Raw genomic sequence first — 21577 nt, 5'->3', positions numbered from 1 at the left:
TGCTATGAGTGATGCATCATTTCTCACCATATTATTTGTTCATCTGTCACCCTGTCACAAATTTCGCACGCCACCCTTTTCACAACGTTGGAAAAATTCTCTGTCATTTCTTGAACTGGTGACTCTTCATTTCAAGATTGCCAGCAAATCATTGTTAAAAAAAAATTTTGACAAAAAAATTGCGCCTCACTCCCAACATCAATCTCCATTATCGTAGTCTGAGCAGAGTGACATTACCTCGATCAACTTATTTAACGCGCTAGTAAATGAAAATTACTTTTCAACGCCGTGAGCTATAAAAAGCAGTAAATTATCCAAAGGAGTAAAAGCGATTTAGCCATCAATGAAGGGGTGATAACTGTCACAGAAAGACACGGCCATAAAGTAGTTGTACAGCCATGGTTTACGTCTGTCAGCAGTTGTATTAGTTTAAATGTCACCTGGTGCACCCGTCTCTTCGTATTCATGAGTGTGTAATATTTTAGCAATAAACCACACCGAGCGACGATATGCAGTACAGTTACCACCTGATTTTGACCATATGTCAGAACATATGTGCACAAGTAATAGCGAGTGCATATATGGAGTACTTACTAGTGAACTGGTCAAAATTCGAGTGGTATACCCATTGCTGAGGTGGTTTTCGTGATGTTAAATTGATGTTAAATTCTGGCGTAAAAAGTCAAAAAGGGAATTATACTCTAGTTGAGAACTCTTGCCTGTTCCAACCATGCTATATTCCAAATATACCATGGTTATTTTCATGTCTCGACCAATCAGATCACAGTATTTGCAAAATCATACCAGTACCAGTATATTGATGGCACAAATACAGCGATCTAATTGGTCGAGACATGAAAAGAACTGTGTTATATTGGCGACATACCATGGCTGGCATATACGGGAGCTCTAAGCTTGAGTAAAAATCCGTTTTTGATGTTCCACACCAGGATTTCAATATACTTTATGATCTAATAGCAATCACACCCAGCAACGGTATACCACTCGATTTTGACCAGTTCACTTCATATATGCACTCACTATCGCTCATGTATGTCGTGAACTGGTCAAAATCAAGTGGTATACCATCTCTGGGTGTGCTTTATTGCTTAAATTTGGCATGGTTATTGGCATGTCTCCACCAATCAGATCACAGCATTTGTGAAATCAATACAATGGTATGATATAATTGTGGATCATGCACTGTGGATCAAGCACAGGCGAATCTTGCTTGTATCTTGACTGCAGATTAACTGATTTGAGATCATAACAACAATTTATTGTGCAGCATCGTTCTATAATATCAGAGGTTTTAAAGTTTCCCTCGCCATGCTTTATAAAAAGTCATGGAATGAATGAATTTTGTGAATTAATTACTAAAACCAAATGTCGGTCAGGCATCAACACTATCATGAACCAAATTTACCTGAGATTTAAAATGCAAAATGGATGCTAAATATTACTGCCGATATGAAATATTTCTGGTTGTTGATTTTCCTAATCGGACAGTGAATGTGGAATTTGTTTGTTTGTGTTGTCATTTAAATAAAGTCTTTAGCAGGGTACGTCACCTTAATTTTCAAATAAATAAAATGAGAGTTTATATTCAATGTTCAAAAAACTTTGGAGGATCATAATTCTAGTGGGTGCATATAATATTGACATGGAAGCTTCTGTTGACTCTTTGCATACCCTGGTGGGGGTGGGGGTGGGGGTGGGGGTGGGGGTAATGGCATACAGCAACTAAATCTTACTAAAACTTAGTTTGAGTTCTTAACATTATGAAAGGGGATCAGATCACAGTCCTTGACGATTTGACATTAAATTGAAAAATTGACATATAATTATTAGAACCATGATGATCCCTTGATCCCTTTTGCCTCAATTCATCTGCAACTTCTTTTACTGATTAGATATCTTTTATGAATTTATGATGATATGAGAAAACGACGTTATATGATAAACCTTCATCCATAAATCGTCAATACTTCCAAATTTATCAATTTGGATGTCACTGACTTGTGTTCCACATTTATAGGTTTTCAGAACCACACATGCATGACAAATTAATCTGTTTCACCTTCCACCGTTGTCGGCAGTCACATGATGACATCAGGTTGATTACTGAAAAGATGGTAATGATGGCAAACTCATTAAGATCACTCAAAAGTCAATTAAGCGGTAATTAACAGTTAATTAATTCAATTAGCTGACATCAAGGATTGAGCAAAACACCATACAACATGATGGAAATGATTTACACACAGTGAAGCCATGCTTATATTTTCAAAGTGTTAAGTTTGAAAGTTGTGACAAAGAAACAAAGAAATAGGGTGTTGACCATTATATCATGGGAGGAGTGATTGAAAGACAAATGTAATAAACAATACCCTGTCCTTGCTGATTTTACAAATAAGTATTCAAAAGACTGGAAATTGAAAGAAGTATGGAATTCTGTACCTGGTTTTAAAATATTTAAAAACATCAGAAAGCTTTAAGATTTTATGATCTGACTTTGACAACCCCCTCTTGAGATCAAATGAATAGCTCCTTATCAAATGCACTGCTCCTTTAAATTACTGTTCACCCAGTTAATCTGTCAGATATTTCCAAGTTATTATGTCTTCAGTTCTGACAACATCTGAGGAACGCTAACACAAGCTGTCACATAACTTCTTGCAGTCCGCTAACTTCTTTTCATTGAGTGCATTGTGATGTCAGTAATAAATTTTCACGAGCAGCAAATTAAGCCAAAAGAGCCATTCACTTTGCTCTCAAGAAAGAAAAGAAAGCAGAATTGGACCGACCTCATCTTTGTTCTTGCGGCCAATTACGGACCTGACTCAGAAGTCTGACAGACAATGACTTCTCGGAGGGCGGAAATTTAATAACCATTGACTGGCAAGCCTGGTGACTGGTCGCTCTTGTACGATGCCGAATTACCGGCAAGTGCAAAAATTCACTGGAATTGAATTTAAATAATTGGTGGTATTGGATTTTGTATCCTTTCCATCGATTTCCTGTCCACTTTTGCTGCACATGGTGTCGTCGGATTAAACACTGACTCAGTCTTGCTACACACATGTGAAATTACAGCAATCCAAAATTTCCAAATTTCAAATACTTCAATGATTCATCCTCGACAAAACAATTTCTTTGCCCAAACAAAATTAACCTTTTTTGAATTTCAACAAACTGTGCACAGACTTTGCTCATTCGTCGACTTTCAGGGATTTGAATTACAGAGAACAAATTTTAGACACACTATAGAACAAAACTACATATCCTAAAACACTCTCCTTGCTTTTACAACTCCATTCATTGCGTATTCAGATTGACACAGTACTCCCAGTGTGAAGGTCGGCGTAAGGTCATCAATAATCTGCCGCTTTATTACCTAAGGGTCGGAGGTCGGCCATCTCGCTGAGCAAAAAACACTAAAAACTACAAGCTGTGTTAATCTGATTGTACAAACAATTGAATCGCTTTATTTTTATGTTTCTACGTAATCACTTGGCCACCCTGAGTTACAGCTATTGGAGCTTTATACTGCGACTCAAAATAAAACTGTGTTGATACAAGCCATTCTTAATAACCTGCAGCATATGCTGTGATTATGTTTGATGGGTTGTAGCAGAACTGCTTCAACACTTCTGCATAATCGGGTCGACAATTGTGAAAAACTCTTTTCCGGCCAAAATAAAAAATTTGAAAGCCAAATGCCAATAAGCTTTAAACACTTTGCCATAGGCTATTGTCAAGATACAAATATTTTTATGAAATACTACCATAAACAGATCCTATAATTGTAAATTTTCCTATTTTTTTATTTTTGTTCCAGAAAACAAGATTTAACATTTCTTATTTTTCTCAAAAAAGTATAATGTTGAAATATGAAATATACTGGCGCCTTGGCAACACAATGCACTGTATACAATATGCTATCATGTATTATCGACTAATGAATTTTAGTCCACACTATCCATTTCTACATGATTTTGAGAGTGTACCGTAAGTAATGAAAAATTATTTTTGCTGAATAGATCCAAACATTAAGGAGACAAATAGAGCAAAGAGACATTAGAAATCACAGCTGTAATGGAGCCTGTACAAAAACATAAAGAGAAAAATAAAAGTAGATTTATTGCATTTTGATAAATTATAACTTTTCATGCAAATATGCAGTCTCTGAGCCTCTGACAAAACAATAAGGAACAGTTCAGATAATTACACATCTCAGATAACAACCCGCTTGGAAAAGAAAAGTCTTCAACATTTGATGATAATTTTCAAAATTCATTACATCATCCAGGAAAGAGCGTATCCACCCTATTTTTCAGTCTTCAGATATTTCCGCCAATTTCTACCTTTATCATTCTTTTAACAAGCCAGCAGGGACATCAGAAAGCTTTTTCCCACTTTTGTTTTTTGAGTTAAAATTCGAATGAAAAGCGCTGAAAAAAAAGGCAATCACGAGCTCGAGCATTCTAAAAGGCTTGTATTCACCGGGGAAATAGCCTAATTGTTCACCAAAACAATACGCAACACTCCTGATGGTTTTTTTTCCATATCTCACCGCCATTTCCTGTTTCTAAGAGGCATTGTGAGACGGCGTTCCATTGTAAAGATGGGGTACTCGATAGACGATGGTTCTCTATGCACTTGCAGCCGGTGAAAAAAAAGAAGGAAAGGGGAAAGTGAAAAAAAAATCAAATCAAAATCTGATGGCTCATTGTGAAATTTAGTACATCAATTGTTACTGTAGAGACAATAAAGCTCATATTCAGTGTACAGCCTGCATGCGTGACAGTTATAAATTTTTTTTCTGAGTTGCATGTATGACCTTATGAACTTGCATAAAATGTTTAATATACCTATCTTTACTGCACATCTTCACGATTATAATGCTATTATTGTTTATTGCCATGCTTGCTGTATCATCCCCTGTTGACAAATACCGCAATCCTCAATCTATTCTTGGTTGAGTGATTTCACATCAACTAATCAATTTCCATACATCCACTTTTTAATTAACACCATTCTAATTACAATCAGCTTGCTTTGATTGGGAAGAATCCCTAATTACTTTTTACAAAAACCCAGCTTAGGATTATGTCTCGAGGTGAACTGCATGGACAGCAAAATTACAAAATCATATTATTCCGGATCAAAGGGCCGCTTGGATTTAGTCAAACAAGCGTAATAATGATATAGAATTGGACCCTGGGTCAGCTTCTCCGTGTAAATATTCTCAAATTCAGAAAAAATAATTGTAAGTCAACAGCCTATAAATCCGCACGCTTTGATCAATTCATGGAGCGGTGACCCAGTGGCAGTTTACCAATAAACCAGAAAATGCAGTACTGTAGGCATTGCAAGTATGGAAAGTAATTTCATCAGAATTGGAGAATTTCAGCGCGGAAGGGGTGAGATATTCAAAACATGCAAAAACAAGATCATAAATAATATGCTCCCCTTCCAAAAAGGAAATAATTATATAAATATGTGCATAAAAAATATGTTTCTACATAGATCTGTCACTTGATGAATATAACACAAGACATATACAGGTACTGCACCAATGGAACATAATTTTATCGGAGCTTGAAGGGAGATCAGATGGCTGTTCTACTAACAAATAACGAGACAAGCGCACCTTTCCAACACACTAAATAAGTGAATACATAATAAAGAAATAAATAAATAAATAAATACAAAATGCACTATTTCTGATATGAAGATTATAAATTGTATTGAGAAATAAATCAAAAACAAAATGTCTCTTATGAAACACGCAAATTAATATTTCTGAAAATACAAAGCTGAACAGATGGACAAGAGTTGCAGGAAACGAAAGATAAGAAGGGGCAAATTTTTTTTGTCAAGACTGTAGAAGACATCATCTTTACAGGAATTGGAGTGAATGGAATTTCTGATTATTCCAATTTAGGCTTAGATTTTCATCTAATGTATCAAAGATGATCCAACATACATGCAGCAGGTCTCTGATAACAATATTGTGAATGTACCGTTCTCTTTACATTATAAGCTACTGTAAATGAGAATTTAATTTGTCCGATGAGTGTGGTGTTTCATTCATTTCTCTGAAGGCTCTGATCCTGTTATCGGGAGGGGCTTTTTCCTAGAGGGAGGGATAAAATTTGGGGAACTGAAGGATCTTGCGGATCACAGCCAAATGTCGGTATCTTTGATCGTCTACTACAGAGCAGATGTGGGTTTTCCTTTTATCATCTGAGATGGCCAAGAAATGAAAAAAGCCATCATCGCGGCCTCCAGCAGAGAGATTCAAATCAGCTGCTGAAATCGAGAAATACTCCAAAGTTAATTTACTTAAACTGTACAGGCTATCATGTCCTAAGATTAGCCTTTGGTTCTACCAACATTCGCCGTTTTTCCACAGTTTCTTTCCGAAATCAGAAAAAAATATTTTAACTTACGGCACAATCAATTTGACTGATATCTCTAACTTTTAACTTAAAAGTATGTTTCTTACCCCAGTCCTCACAGATTTGAGAGTTACTAGTACAATAGCGGACTGATTGACTAAATTTATTAGTGAAATTGTCTGCAAAATATGTAAGACATGATCAAATTATGGCTGTCTTCCATAACCGGCTTGGTATCTCTGACAGAGAAAAACTGAGCTTCAATAAACGCATACTCGGTGTGCTTTTTCTAATAAATGAAATGACTCACTTCATTAGGTATTTGCACTCGAAAACACAGCCAGCCGTTTCACGTGAAACACGGCAAGCACAAATGTTATTACATTTTTCCCCCGGAACGATTAATTTGTTTTGACATTTACAGAGTAACACCTTCAGTTTATGATGGCTGCAGCGGTCGGGCCGCAAAGGACGGCTGATCCAGCCATGCATAGATCTGAGAACATTCTCCAAGTTCAGCTGAGGTCCACATGTTAAAAGCATGGCAGCCATCTCTGAACTAACTCAGTTTACCCAGATTGAAATTGGGTTAGCATTCTAATATTTCTACTTCCAGTGCAAACACACGAATTGCACTCGGGTGGGAGTATTAAAACGAAAATCACATCAGAAATTTCTGTGCCACTGACGAAAATTCTATTTTCTCATGAATTACATGAGGTAATTGCATTTGTTGCGACCCTAATTGAGCTTGAAGCATAGGGAAAAAACCATGGCAATGTGCTCTTAGAGTACAATCCCCTCTCACAAAACGTCCAAAATTTCATTATTCTCTGACAAAGATAGAGCCAGACATTATCTCATGTTTTCCATTTTTATGTCTGGTACACGCAGAGTTAACAATTGAGAAATCCCAGTTTCAGACGGCAGGAGGCCATTCCTAAAATTCACCTTTCAAAAAAAAGGACGTGCTATATCCTCTCATGCATTCCCTCCCAGCAAGCTCTGTCTGGGTTATGCCCATCACAAAACACATACATCTATTGCAATGAGTGGCTTTGGAGATCTGAACATTTTTATATGGAGTATTCTGAGTGCTTTCACTAAGTCTCGATAAAGATTTTGCTTCACAAGAAGCCGATTGTAGCATTTTTATTTCTGAGAATGTATTTGCATAAACCCAACACTCAATTGTAATTTATAAAAAAACTGCTAAATTGTAAAATTGATATAATTGTTGCACTTTCATTCACTGTCAAACCCAGCAAGAAAATTAGCAATTTATACTTTTACCCTTTTACCCTAAATTTGTGGATATTAATCTGATCTATATGACCAGATATGAAAATTTCAAAAATTACCAGAGAAAGTTTACTTCCAGGAAGTGACCTCACTCAAATGATCTGAAAATGACATTTGTCGGCAGGATTATCCCAATACCCATGTCCTTTTCCCGACAGCTTCCTCTATGGAAGTTTTGGAAGCATTGTTCCCACATCATAGGGAAATGCACTGGAAACCGAGGCACAGACTACAATGAAAGCGACACGTCCGTCGCATTCCAAGGCAACTCAGCTGAGTAAAGTTACGAGCTTTTGTGATCAATCAGCCCGAAATCGTTCGAACAAAGGAACTGATGATAGGTTTATGCATTCCACTGTGGACGTTCAACAATAAAGCGGTAACCGGCTTCCATAATACAGAATATGCAAAAATTCTCTTTCAAATCATTACCCATTGTGACTCGATTCCATTTCCACCAAAATTATCTGACAAGAAGTGACAGTAGCTTATTTGCCAAATTGATCCTCGCTGACCTTTGGCGAGTGGCATAATTTGCCAAAATAACAATTTTTTTTTTTCATTTCTGATTTTGGTTTTCACCTCTCACTTTTTTATTGACACGGTAGAACATTTTGCGCAGACACAGTCTGTGATGTGTAAATTTAGATTATGGTGACACCGTAGTGTGTTGGGTTAAGTGTACGGTTTTACTCACTGGCTTGGCAAGACCTTTAACAATAGATGACGCTGCATCTCTTATAAAATCTAATCGGAGATCAAAACAGAACATCACATGCAGCATCTGATGACTTTATTTCAAGGAAACTTATGCAGGGTCACCTGTGGTATCAAATTCAAATCCATTTTATCAAAATAGAAAAATTACATGTAAAGACCATGAAAAACAAAATTTAAAATGTTCCTGTCATGTACATTGTTTCTCATCAAGGAAACAATGTATAATTTGATATTATGGTTCTAATATGAAATGGGTTTCGGTTTTACTCAAGTCAAAAATTGGAAACGGATCAATTGTCAGCGGTGGTCATTGATACGTCCAATTAGGGTTTTATTTCTAAAAGTATTTTTTTCATGCTTTCCTTAAAATGCAGTGCTCATTTGAGCATACTCACACACTCATTCTTAAATTTTCAGTACGAGCATTTCATGTACATTAAGTGAAGCACACACGTTTTATGTGGGCTTTTTGTCAGTGTGCTACATTTATGCAAATTTGCAAATCAGAGTACAAATGAGGACAGTAAATGCACAGTGTCACATCACATCATTTCAGATATGCACAAATACATTATTGATTACACAGTACCGGTACTTCACACAATTTTTACATTTGACAAATACAGAATAATACCATCCATGAAAACAATTTCCAAAAAATTCATTACGTAGATTGTTCCCGAAGTCGCCTTGATTAAAATTTTGACATCTGCATTACACCGCTGCAGAAGACAATTGAAGAATATGAACAAAAGCGGGAGTTCTGATCAATCAATGTCTGGCACAGTAACCCTTGGCGCATTGGTATCTCTGCCACTTTTCTCTCCGAAAAAGAATCTGGTCGGGAAAATTATTCATAGAACATGTCAATGTTCCCAGAACAAGCAAACAAACATTGGAAATATACCTTCCTAGCGATTTTATAACAGAGAAATTTTTTTATTTTTTATTTTTTTTCAAAGTCAATAAAATTCCACTGTGCACAAAAATCCAGTCAATGAATATTGTTGACAGATTCAATAGCTCCCTGTGACTTCATCGGTGAATTTTCAACCCTCCTGGGTCTAATTTCATCCGATCAGATTTCCAATTTCAAATTTTTTTCTCTAAATGATTCTCCTACGGGTATGAAGGCAGCCAGAAGTATGTAATTGTCTGTAGCGGCCATCAAATCTCGCCAATATGGACAATGAAAATGAGAATTTCTTGTCCTCTCAGGAGCCAATGATTCCTCATCCACAAAAAAAAATAGATGACTCCAATTTTGAAAATTGTTCATGAAGCTGCCAAGTCCCCAAGGGTACCAATTAGTGGATTTCCAGAGATGACAATGTCCCCCCTCCAATTAAGATGCAAATTTCGACGGGGAAACAATAGCAGAGGTACCAGACCGCTTGTCGTCTTTTTTGGAAGACCGTCAATCATGCGTGATGGCCTGTGAAATAGATCTTGTAGGGACCCAATCATGCTTGCAGGGAGAATCATAAATTTTTTAAGGTGCGAGCGCTGAACAACGGACGCCAAGGCAAGGCGAGCATTGTTGGCCTTCATACAACATTATACAAATATTCATCCTATCTATCCGAGGCACCATTCATGAAGACTTCAACAGATCTAAAATCGACGTACAACTAAACGGTATGAAATATTCATGGCGAGTCAATTTTACCCGGCTAAACTTACTGAAACCTGACATTTCCGATTTGTCTGCATTTTCTGTTTCTTGCAAACGAGCTGACAAAATATTTTGACACATCTCGACTGATATTTTTCAGTCTGCTTTCTGCCCGTCATTCCGCCGCATGAGAACATCCTCGCGTGACATCTCTGTTGAGTTCACTTGAGGATTTCAAACCACTCAGGTCACAAGACACTGGCAGTTCTTTTCTTCCCATCGCTGCCACTCCAAATCAAACTACACTTTGATAGGATGGAGCTGAAGTCGATCAATGCAACGGATTTCACAAAAGCCCCCATTGTTCGAAAATGACAGTTTCTATACATCGTCAGACTGCCGCTATCTGTTTCTATTAAATCGAGTGGGGGTTTCTCTACTCATCAGTGTCAATGCAATCGCCAGATTTTTGCATTTGAAAAAAAATTTAAGCAGAAGAATCCATCAATTGAGGGAAACGGCCTTTCAGACCGTGACAGCAATTAGATATTGGATACGCAAATCAGTACCACAGCCTTCACATGTAGTGGAATTCTTGTGTGCTCTCTTTGTTATAGTCTTGTCAATCATAACAAATTTGTGAAACACGTCGGGGTATTGCAGTCTTCTCTTAGATAAAAAAAATTTCACTTGAGTTCATTTGCATGTAAGTCACCGGGCGGCATTTCACCATGAATGCATCCTCGAATCAATCAGTTCTCTCCCTCTTTATACATCGGATGGTTGAAGAAACAAACAGCTTCAGAGCCGCCCAGCGAGTTCTTTCTCATTCCAGGCGTTATGCACGAGCATGCTTGAGTACATGACAATTTGGAAGGCAACCTGCCGAGAAGGTTGTGCAAACCACCGCTTTGTGACGCAATACTCTAAATGTCATTCACGCAGACAACACAAGCAAATGTTAATTCCGTGATTTTTTCCATGCAGTTTTGCACGGAGCAAGTTGTGCCTACTTGAATGGAAGTAATTTCAAACAGAGTATTCCATGAAAATATCCATGGTTACCTCATGAGTATTACGTCTGATGGGTAGAAACAATTGCAACAGACGCGAGAAAGGACTAAAGTACTCTGTATGCTCCCATTTGTACTTTTACAAAATATTTCATTTGCTTACAGATATTATTTTCTAATCCAACAAGCTTTTTCTTCCAGAGGTGTACTTTCTCTAATATCATAATAGGGAAAGCGTCATTCATAATAAGAGTTGATACCTGATAATATTGTGCCTTAATTTTTAATTGGGTAAATTTATGGGTACTCACTATAGGCTTAAGACTATTACTATACCAACAGTTTGCGTGCAGTGTTTGAGTTTCATTCAAGCTTTTCTGGTCGCCATGCAATCAAACTATCCTTCATCAAGGCATAAAAGAAAAGCTGTTGCAAGGATGTTGTGATAGAAGCAATGGCTTTTAAAGGGAGTGGGTTGTAAAAACTGTGTGTGTGTGCAACATTCTTGTTTACATATAATGTATCTCATACACAATATCTAGATGCATCACGTCAATACAGCTGCAACATATAAATATTGCAATATACCAGTACATCATGACAAACATGTTTTTAACTTTCATCAATCGCCAACATTCCTTGGATATTGCATTTGCAATGGTTGTATGGGTCCCATACGACCTTTGAGGGTAGTTCCGATGACCTTCTGGTAATAAAAGAAGTTGTCAGATGCCATGAAAGTGGGAGTTAATTTCAGGATAAAGTTTAGGCTTCGTGTTAGGAACAGCTTGTTGGTCGGGTAATTATCTTGAAATGGGAACCTCCATTTAACCCTATGAGAGCTGTAATTTTTCCCACCAAAATTTTAGTACAACATTTTACCAATGTTGAGGAATTTTTTGGAATTTTTTGATAATTTTTTATCAAATGGACATCACATTTCATTTGTTGCAGTTCTTTATCAAAATTTTTGGCAAAATTCTGAAAAAAATGTGACTTGGGTATATTGTATAATTAAAGGCAACAAAAATTGACTCGGCGCTCAAAGGGTTATCACATTTGAAAACTACTATACCGGTAATGATTTTTTATACTGGGTCTACTGTCCTCCACTTATACATCAATTTTGTGACATCTAAATATATGAGCAGAAAGTTTCAAATTTTTCATTTTTGGTTAGATTTTGAAATAATTAAACTTGTCCAATACAAAACCTATAAAATATGTCAAGCTTTAGCAAAGCTGTAAATTTTGGTATATCAAACAAAATTTCAGACATTTTTTGTCTGTGAAGGAAATTTTTGTGAATGCTTTATTTTATAATCATTGAAAAGGACAATAGCTGTCGCTTTCAAAAGATTTCATAGATTTGTTATTTTGTTACTTTTCATGATTGCAAAACAAATGCATTTTCTTCTTCTTCTGTCTAAAGTATGTTGGAATACAAAACAAGGCATGTACCAGTATTATGAAGCAAGCTATTGCGAAAATAACGCAAAAAATGCACAACGACAATGGCAAAGCAGACAGTGTATCACCCAATTCGAAGTGGAGGGTGGTGCATATATCCGAATGCATCCTGTGCACTTCTTTCGCAATAACCTTACTATACATTTACATTCATAACTGGGGCGTAAAATGGGCCCAGTATGTAGACAATTTTTCTTACTATTTATATGGCACACGTATGGAACGCTATCTTGGACAAGCTTCTGGACAATGCGCGAGACATCGTCCAATGGGTCCCTTGAAACCTTTCAACAATGAACACACAGAGGCAGCCACAGATTGCATTGCACATGGTAGTGGCGCCGGGGACACATAGAAAGGCCAATGTTATGGAACAGGCATTCTGCACAGCCTTTTTAATGCATGGAAAATTCTACTGTTTTCAATGGTAGATGGGAAATAATCCATATTATTGATAATAACCAAATTTTTGCTAAAAGTTGTCGTCAACAAAAACAACCCTGTTGGACAATCAAGCACACACATACATGCTGCAGTGACAGGCTGAACACAAGACAGTTTGACATGATTTTAAGTCATTCCCTATTCACCCCCAAATCCCTATGAGCAAGTCCACAATCACCATTTATAACAATGGGTTTGGGCTAAACCATGGCAGTGGAAGGGTTAAAGCATGCTATTTTCCAATATACTGAAAAATTCACGACTATTCTGGAAAGCTGTACTCTTTGCATAACTATGGTTTAATACGCAGTGTTTAGAATAGCATGGCTATACTCCAGGGAAAAGAAGTGAAAGAAAATAGTTAACATGTCAGAGTTTGATTGTATATACAGCAAGTGATATTTTCAAATCATATGGAGATTTTTTGGAATCACTATTTTGATCTCAATATTTGTTCAGAGCCTGCACATTCTCTACTACAATGACAATTTATGTGATATGTATATGGTACAGGAAACAGGCAAAGATACTGTGTACTTTAACATGAACACATTTAAATGTATCTGTCACTCATCTGTATACATACCTACAGTCATTGAGCACTTTCACTTCATAATCTGAACAAACAGACACAGAGATGAACTCCAGCTTGTCTCAATTCCCTGTGACATGTCATTTTACATTCTATTCATACATTGTGAAAATGCAATTATACCCCACCTCCCTACCTAATGGTATATTGCATACTAACTGCTAAAATTCCATATTAACACTAAGTGTGTCCAGTACTTCATATTACAGTCAGCAAACACGAGAGAAAAAAAAATTCATAAGATTAATAAGTAAAATAAAACTGTCGTTGACCTGATATCATCATTAAGACATAAAAACATTTTTATAATTTGATGAGGTTTTGATATTGATTACATGACAAGGCTCCTGGGACCACTTATTCCATGCATGGCCTATTAGCGAATATTTCTAAAACGACGAGTCAGTTTCCATGGCTAACATTTCCTGTCCGTATTTTCCAGATACTACTTATAGAATATTCATCCACGGAAGATAATTATGACATACTGTATCTATTGTCAGGAAATGATTGGAGAACAGCCCTATTGTATATCAAAAAAAGAGACAATTAACTTTTTGAGTGCTGCCACGCGGCAATTTTGATCAGCATGTTTCCATAGAAATGGAATGGCATCAAACGTTCAACTCTGAGGTCAACAACGGTAAGAAAAAAAATTGTTGCCTAGCAACATACAGCAAAAGGGGTAATGACCCCAAACCATCTCCAGGTTTCACTGAAATGATGCTTTTGATGCGTTCCAAGGTGTCAGTCAAATGAAACTGACAAGAGAGGGCTGGTCTCTGAGGACACATTATTAATCAGCAGATCCATCGATCCAAGGGCATGGAAAAACTCATTATATTAATTGCACAGTTGTATATTCTGTTAAGAAGTTATAAAAACAGACGCAAAAGACTACCAAGGACAATTGTTTAATTGTTTTTTTTGTTATAGTCATTGCAATATATATATATATATATATATATATATATATATATATATATATATATATATATACACACTGTATACACACACACATACAAAGTCATGCTCATGTACACAAATTTAGTATAGTGCAGCTTTAAAAGCAAGGTGAAAATAAAGTGAAGGACAGAGTTCAATGTCGGTGAAATATACGGATTTTGCAATGAATAGACATCAATATCAAATGATGCATAGGTTTTCTGACAAGTCTGCCTAGACAAGGTTGTACAATGTACTTTGATGTTAAACGCTGTCATTACACAAAGAGGTGTCCTTTGAATTGAGCGCAGTGTGTACATGTAGTATTGTAATTGGATACAGGCCGAGCTAGGGTGTATTATGCATGCACGTACATCTATCAGACAAATTGCAGTGTGTAACTTTATCACAACCATGCATTTTTGTGCCCTCACAACTGACCTTTCGGTCATTGAATGAATTTATCCAAGTCTTGAGAACAAAGTCAAACGCACAAAAAAAAGAAGAAATAAGATATACAGATCTTTAAGGTTGTGCAGCTTTAGAATGCAGTTGAATTCTCCGCCTGTCTCATTTGACGGCGTAATAAAAATTTGCTCCAATGGTTGCAAACAGTTAATTAATAACGCATCACACTTCACTGTAAACTGTTGAATGATTGTAACAAATATGACACACTTCATAAGATATTAATGGACTGTCTGAGTAGTTTCCGTATCAATTTATGATGTTTTTCAATATCCTGGCCATATGACGAGGCAATAATGAAACGTGTCTGGTTTATACCATGCACAATATTGGCATAGAGCGGATTAACACCATAAAATATATTTTGCATCAAAACACACTTCCATCTTTTCTCAGTATTTTTAATTAGAACAAGCCAAGATTATTTAGAAAGATAACACTACATGCGTCGGAAGCGAATTCTTTTATTGAAGATTTGTTATCATTTTGTAGATTATGAATGTGTCTTTCAGTTTCATATAAGGATGAAAGCTACCCATAATGCTCTGCCAAAATTTGCAGCCATAATGGGTATGCTGATGACTGTTACAAGAACATGATATTGAACAGTCCCGTATACAAGCTCTGAGAGGTTGCTAAATGATGATTATCAGTTAAAAGAAACAATACATAAGAAAGCACCAGTGAACACTTGTTTTAATGCTTGATATCAGCTGTTCAAATTAAGAAATCAAGGGCAATATTGAGTGTCTTTGACCGATTTCTTGTGGTCAAGTCATTAAGAATCTCTCTCGTCTACGCATCAGCTGCCATGGCAGAAGACTGCAGGCTTTAAATGAAATAGGACTCTAGAGTTTTAGGAAAGACATCGTACAAAATTCTGCACAGATCTGAAATATAAAGCAATTCAGACCTGGCCAATATTTTTATGGGGAAGTATTTTTGAATCAACTTGACAAGTGTCAACCAATGTTTTTTCTTTCAAGCACAATGTATATAGTGATAATTTTTTTCACTGAATATCCCTTCGAGGTACAACAGCTGTACTTCGGTGATACTCTTATCATTTCAATTTCAGAAAAAACCTTTGCAAGTCAACTTTTTTATCATCTTCCCTGAAATACCCGGTATGTCGAAATAAAAACTATTGGCCTGATACTAATGCAACGCATTGCATACAATATGCAATGTTATTATTGACAAATGAATTCTATTCTGGACAAAAATTCAGGGGCGTTTGAAATTACACACATACACACGCTGTATTGACAAGATGAACACAAGGCATTTCATCATCCTTTTGGAAGCCGAACAAGAAACTGTATTTTACAATCAGAACAAAAATACTGGAAAATACATCAAAAAAGCAGCTGATGGAAAATTATAAGGTCGCTATTTGGAGCTAAAAACTTATTCATTGAAATCAGTTGAATTTATATTGAATTTACATATTGTTGCTGCATCATCATCGTCATCATTCAGACCACTGTCAAATTTACTGTCTATGGTCAAATGTAGCATAACAGCTAGCAAAGACATGCAGTTTGGTAGAGCAGACATAAGCTCATTAGCATAATCAATTCATTTGCATATATTAATTCATCTAATAGCATATATCAATCATTAGCATAATATACTTCTGGTACATCTGGTAAGCACCAGATGTTGTCTCATCACTGTCTTTATTTGTTCCGAGCTAATGAGGTCACTTAAGTTTTGGTGCTCACTTTTCCAGCATGTTTTGAGGTTGTGAAACAAGACAACTGTCTTAATTCTAAGAAAAGTAGGAAACAGACTAAGATGATATCAAAAGAGAACAATTACTCTTGTTATGTAATGTGTCACTATCATTCTAATGAAATGAACACCATTCAATTCATTTGAACTAGAATTTACATGTCAGCTGTACAATACATTCATTATGTCATTTTTGCCTGTGAATTTAACAATATACAATGGGCACCCAGGTTTGCTACAAGTACAACATACGTATAGTAAAATGCTGTCCAATACATGTAGATATGTGCTTAAGGAATGGATTACACAATGCAATGAAATATTGCATTCCGTCACTCTGAAGGCGATCACTTGACTCACTCGACTCACACTCTGCGAGTGCAAAGTACACAAGGCAATATACAAGATTAATTGGATAGAAAAAAAAGGTTGCAGGGTTATTATAACACTCAACACTCCAGGATCCACTAAGTCTCTCTTGGGGACTGAGGTTTATTTTCCGAGTTCGATGCTGTCTGGATTTACGGATCTGTCTCAACAGGTGGTGATGCATCAGGTAGAGTATGTGTGTGTCAGTGCAGTGGACGCCTCAGATCAGCCTGTACACACGGTTAATAATTAATTGCTACCTGCATCGGTAATGAATTTCTCACATACTAAGCTTGGATGGCTTTCAGTAACTTTTTAATGGCAAAGGTGATGAGTAATATTTTTTTTAAATAAAAGTAGGTCTGATGCATTTGGAAGTTTAGCTCTGTGATTGATGATTTGACATTATCCTCCCTTGACTCTAAAATTCACCCCTACACATTGGTACATTCCCACTGTTAACAATTGAGTGGGTGGAACTACATACAGGATAATGGGGATGAGAGCCCTTATTAAATATAATTTTGTCGGAGTACTAGTGACCATGCAAGGACCTAAGGTATACCAAATTGCATCATACATGCATTGAGTAGTAATACATACATGTATGTCTGTTCACCATGACATGTACGTCACACTGTGGGGAGGGACTGTTGATCATCAAGCTGTCCATGTACCCTTGCAAATTAGCATATGGATCTCTGTAGTAAAATAGGCAAATGCCACCTGTATCGAGGCCAACTTTTCCCCTGACAGGGTTTGTGGAAAGAATATCCAAATGCAGTGTACATGTGTACAACTGCTTTATAGGTACGTGCATTACCAGTAGCTCAGACCCTAGATAGCTGGCAGGAACTGAAACCACGTCCCACAGGTTTGGAGATGTTTTTCCTCATCGATTATAGGTTTTTTGCATTCCGTGCACAAGTGTGATAAGAAAACCTTACTTTATACTCCGAGGTAGTCTACTAAATTATCAACAGTGTTGTTGTGCAGAAGGACAGGAAGGAATCAGAGAGTGGGAACAGAAGAAGACTGATTAACACCCCTGGGTGTATCATCAGTTGCAGTAACATCTTGTTTTATTTCATCCGCTGACAGAACTCTGCCACCAGCTATCTATCGTCATGCCAACCGTACAACTTAGGTTGTGACACCTCTGCGGTTGAAAAGAAATATTAGCCATACTTTATATGGAATACTGTGGTTTGATATTGTTTGCCTGAAATATGAGTGTGCTTTCAAAACTTGCCACAGCTGATTCCGTCTCCCAAACGTATTTCATTGCATAATAGGATCACAACTTAGTCAAGATCACAAAACTGTTCTATGAAACAGGTGAAATTTCACCTACCTATCGTTATTGAGGTCTTCAACGCAGACAGCCAAACCAAACTATGCCCCAAACTTCTTGCCCGGTAGTTGGTACAATACGTATAATTCTGCATCCAACATCTTCCCTTCTGAGGAGAAAAACGGAGAGTGATTGCCACGGAAACTGACACTGATGACCATACTACATGTAATATATCTGCATATTATGAGTTATGGATATTTACACTGCAAAGTCTAGTGAACCTAACCGCACAAAACTCAAGAAACTGCTGATCATTCTGGACAGGCCAATCAATGAACAGGAAGTGAAATGACTTTGATTTACACCTGTGAGTTCAATGGGTGACTTGTAACATCCTTACCAGAATGCAACAGTGTTGAACCCCAGTGATTTGGCCCCTAGCATTTAATGCTCATATATGATGCTGGCACTGAAGAATTCTCACATTTCTTCTACAATTGAGAAACTATGTGTAACTTTCTCCGGCCTGTACAATCAATAAACCTAACCTTTATCATATTCCTTTATGATTAAAAATCACACAACACCTTCACTTAAAAATAATTTTTAGAAATAAAATCTTGCAAAAAAATGTTCATAGGGCATTGGTATACGGGTTGAAGCAAAGCCACCAACACTTAGGCCAAGAAAAATAAAAAGTTTGTTTCTCATCCTAGACATATTGCAAAAATGATTCGGTAATGTTTTCCTCTAAATTTTTTTTTTATTCTTCAACTGACAAGAACGCACAAAAAACATGAAAACAACAGAGGAATGCACACAGAGATAAATGCACAGCAGTGTTGCTTTAGTATTTATGTATAGCAACAGTTCTGTCATTTGACTTTTAGTGCAGCAATGCAGTTTTGACAGCTTAATGTAACAGTGACATATTTGTACAGTTCTGAATGGAATGTTAGTCAGTTATGTTGTTTACAGATACAGCACTGTGTTATGCACTATCGTCGCATATTTTTGCATTTATTTTTTTTCATTTTATTTTCTCATGCGCAGGAAAAAAGGTTGACGTGGCAGGTCTGAATTGACCCGCACGAGGATGAGAAACAAACTTTTTATTTTTCTTGGCCTTATATGGAAGAAAATCCTTCACTGACAATTGTCATCTTTCTATCAATACTGAATGTAGACTAACAATACTGCTAAATAAAATCTACAGCACCATGAGGCTCCTTAATCAATGATGCATTCAGCGTTACAAGTAATTCTTTATTCTTCTAACATACAAGAGAGAGTCTCCCACACTGAGAAATTTTGCAGTCATGCAGATAAAACAACTTACAGTGGTTTTTCCCAGTGTGTGTTGAAGTGCGAACAGCTGTCTTGACACAGACAATATTATTTTGCATTTCTATCGCATTTCCTGAAAAATACCGTCAAGGACACTATGTGCTCACATTCGGTTTGAATCGGTCCATTCAAGAAATATTTAAACCAGAAAAAACAAAAATGACAAAAGCAAATAAGGTATCCAACTTAGGTACTGGAGGTCATCTTTAGGAACATGCATATCAACTTCTATAGCTCAGACAATTAAAGTGTTACCCTTCCCTCATATTTTAGAGAGCACACACATATACAAACTGCAAATGTTTAAAAGTAAAACGTTTCAGCATACATTTAATGTAAGGACGGTCACTTCACAAATTTACGGAGTGACCTTGATACAAGGGGCTGAAGGTATTAAATGCCAAATTCATGAGAAATTCTGGAATTTTACAAGATTTGTAGGACCAAACTTATTTGTTGAAAAAATACCGTCAAGGACACTATGTGCTAACATTCGGTTTGAATTGGTCCATTCAAGAAGTATTTGAACCAGAAAAACAAGAATGACAAAAGTAAATAAGGTCTCCAACTTAGGCACTGGAGGTCATCTTTAGGAACATGCTATCCACTTCTACAGCAATGGGACAAGCAGATCCTAAATACATAAGCAAATGTCAATAACAAAAAACAGAGAAGGCTTGATAAAAAGAAAAGGTGGGAGTGGGCAAAAAATGCACAAGGGATCTGGTAAAAAAGTAATGCTACATCATCAATCTTCTAGACCCTACCCCCTCCTGAATATCAAATGTTCCACCCCTTGGTATTACATAAGACCAAATGACAGGAAGTACATTTACAACCTTGGAGATTTTTTAATTAATGTCATGAGTGTTATCATTCTAATGTAAACAGCACTTAAGGTAGTTACAGATAGTGAAATGCCTTCAACTGTGGGCAGTGATTACAACATCTGGAATTATCCTGGATCCAAATTTCTCATCAGTTCTTGTATGTCTTACATAGAAAAGTTGCAAAAATTGGTCCAAAATGAAAAAAATCACCTCAGCTTTGTTTTCTGGATCAAATTTTCCTACAAATTGATACCAAATATGACAAAATTATGTTCACAGCCTTCAAAATTGTCTCACAACATATCCTGGGTTGGTGTAGGTCATTTAAGGTCACAAACTGAGAAAATTACCTAAAATATACAAATTTTGGGGTTTCCCAACACTTTGAGCAGAAAATTTATCAAATAACATCTTTCAGGACTTTATACCAAATTACAAAGCTATCAAACAAGGGACTTTATACCAAATTACAAAGCTATCAAACAAGTAATTTTGAGATAAAGTTTTCTTGACCAAAAATGACAATATTGTCTTAAAAATACAAATTTTTATATTTCAGGACAATTTCCACATATCTAACTATTGTCATCTCTGTACGTCTGTGTACCAAATATGAAAGCTGTCTGTCCAGGGGTTTTAAAAAGGAAATACTGTTTAAGATTTTTTGACCAAAAATGACAAAATTGCTCAAAAATAGTAATTTTCCCAATTTTGTCATCATTTCAACAAATTATAAGAGTAACACCCTTGCAAAGAGACAACCCAAATTTGAGAGCAATTGGGTTGGCGGTTTCAGAGAAGAATTTTTACTGGAAATGAGAAAAATCACAAAAAAATTCAGCAAAAATACAAAATTAAGGATATCTTCACAATATTCATAAAACTCTATAAGGTTCACCTAAGGTACTTGCACACAAATTTTCAAAGCAATCAAAAAAGCGGTTCTTGAGTTATTTATTCTTAACCATTTTCACATTTTGTAAGCTCATTTGCATAATTTTGGCAATGCAGACTTCATTTG

At 36.4% G+C, this 21577-nt stretch overlaps 1 long non-coding RNA gene across 2 annotated transcripts in view; it reads right to left on the bottom strand.

Annotated features, from left to right (window-relative positions):
- Positions 1 to 21577, bottom strand: part of LOC139140626 (uncharacterized) — a 57220-nt gene that overhangs the window by 32962 nt on the left and 2681 nt on the right. For both annotated transcript variants that reach the window (XR_011554031.1, XR_011554032.1), the window contains exon 2: positions 18437 to 18545. This is a non-coding gene — a long non-coding RNA (uncharacterized lncRNA). The remainder of the gene's footprint in view (positions 1 to 18436; positions 18546 to 21577) is intronic.

This window comes from Ptychodera flava, chromosome 9, assembly GCF_041260155.1.
Source record: "Ptychodera flava strain L36383 chromosome 9, AS_Pfla_20210202, whole genome shotgun sequence".
Classification (NCBI taxonomy): domain Eukaryota; kingdom Metazoa; phylum Hemichordata; class Enteropneusta; family Ptychoderidae; genus Ptychodera; species Ptychodera flava.
Note: the sequence above shows the minus strand (reverse complement) of the source record. Positions and strands in the feature narration are given on the sequence as shown.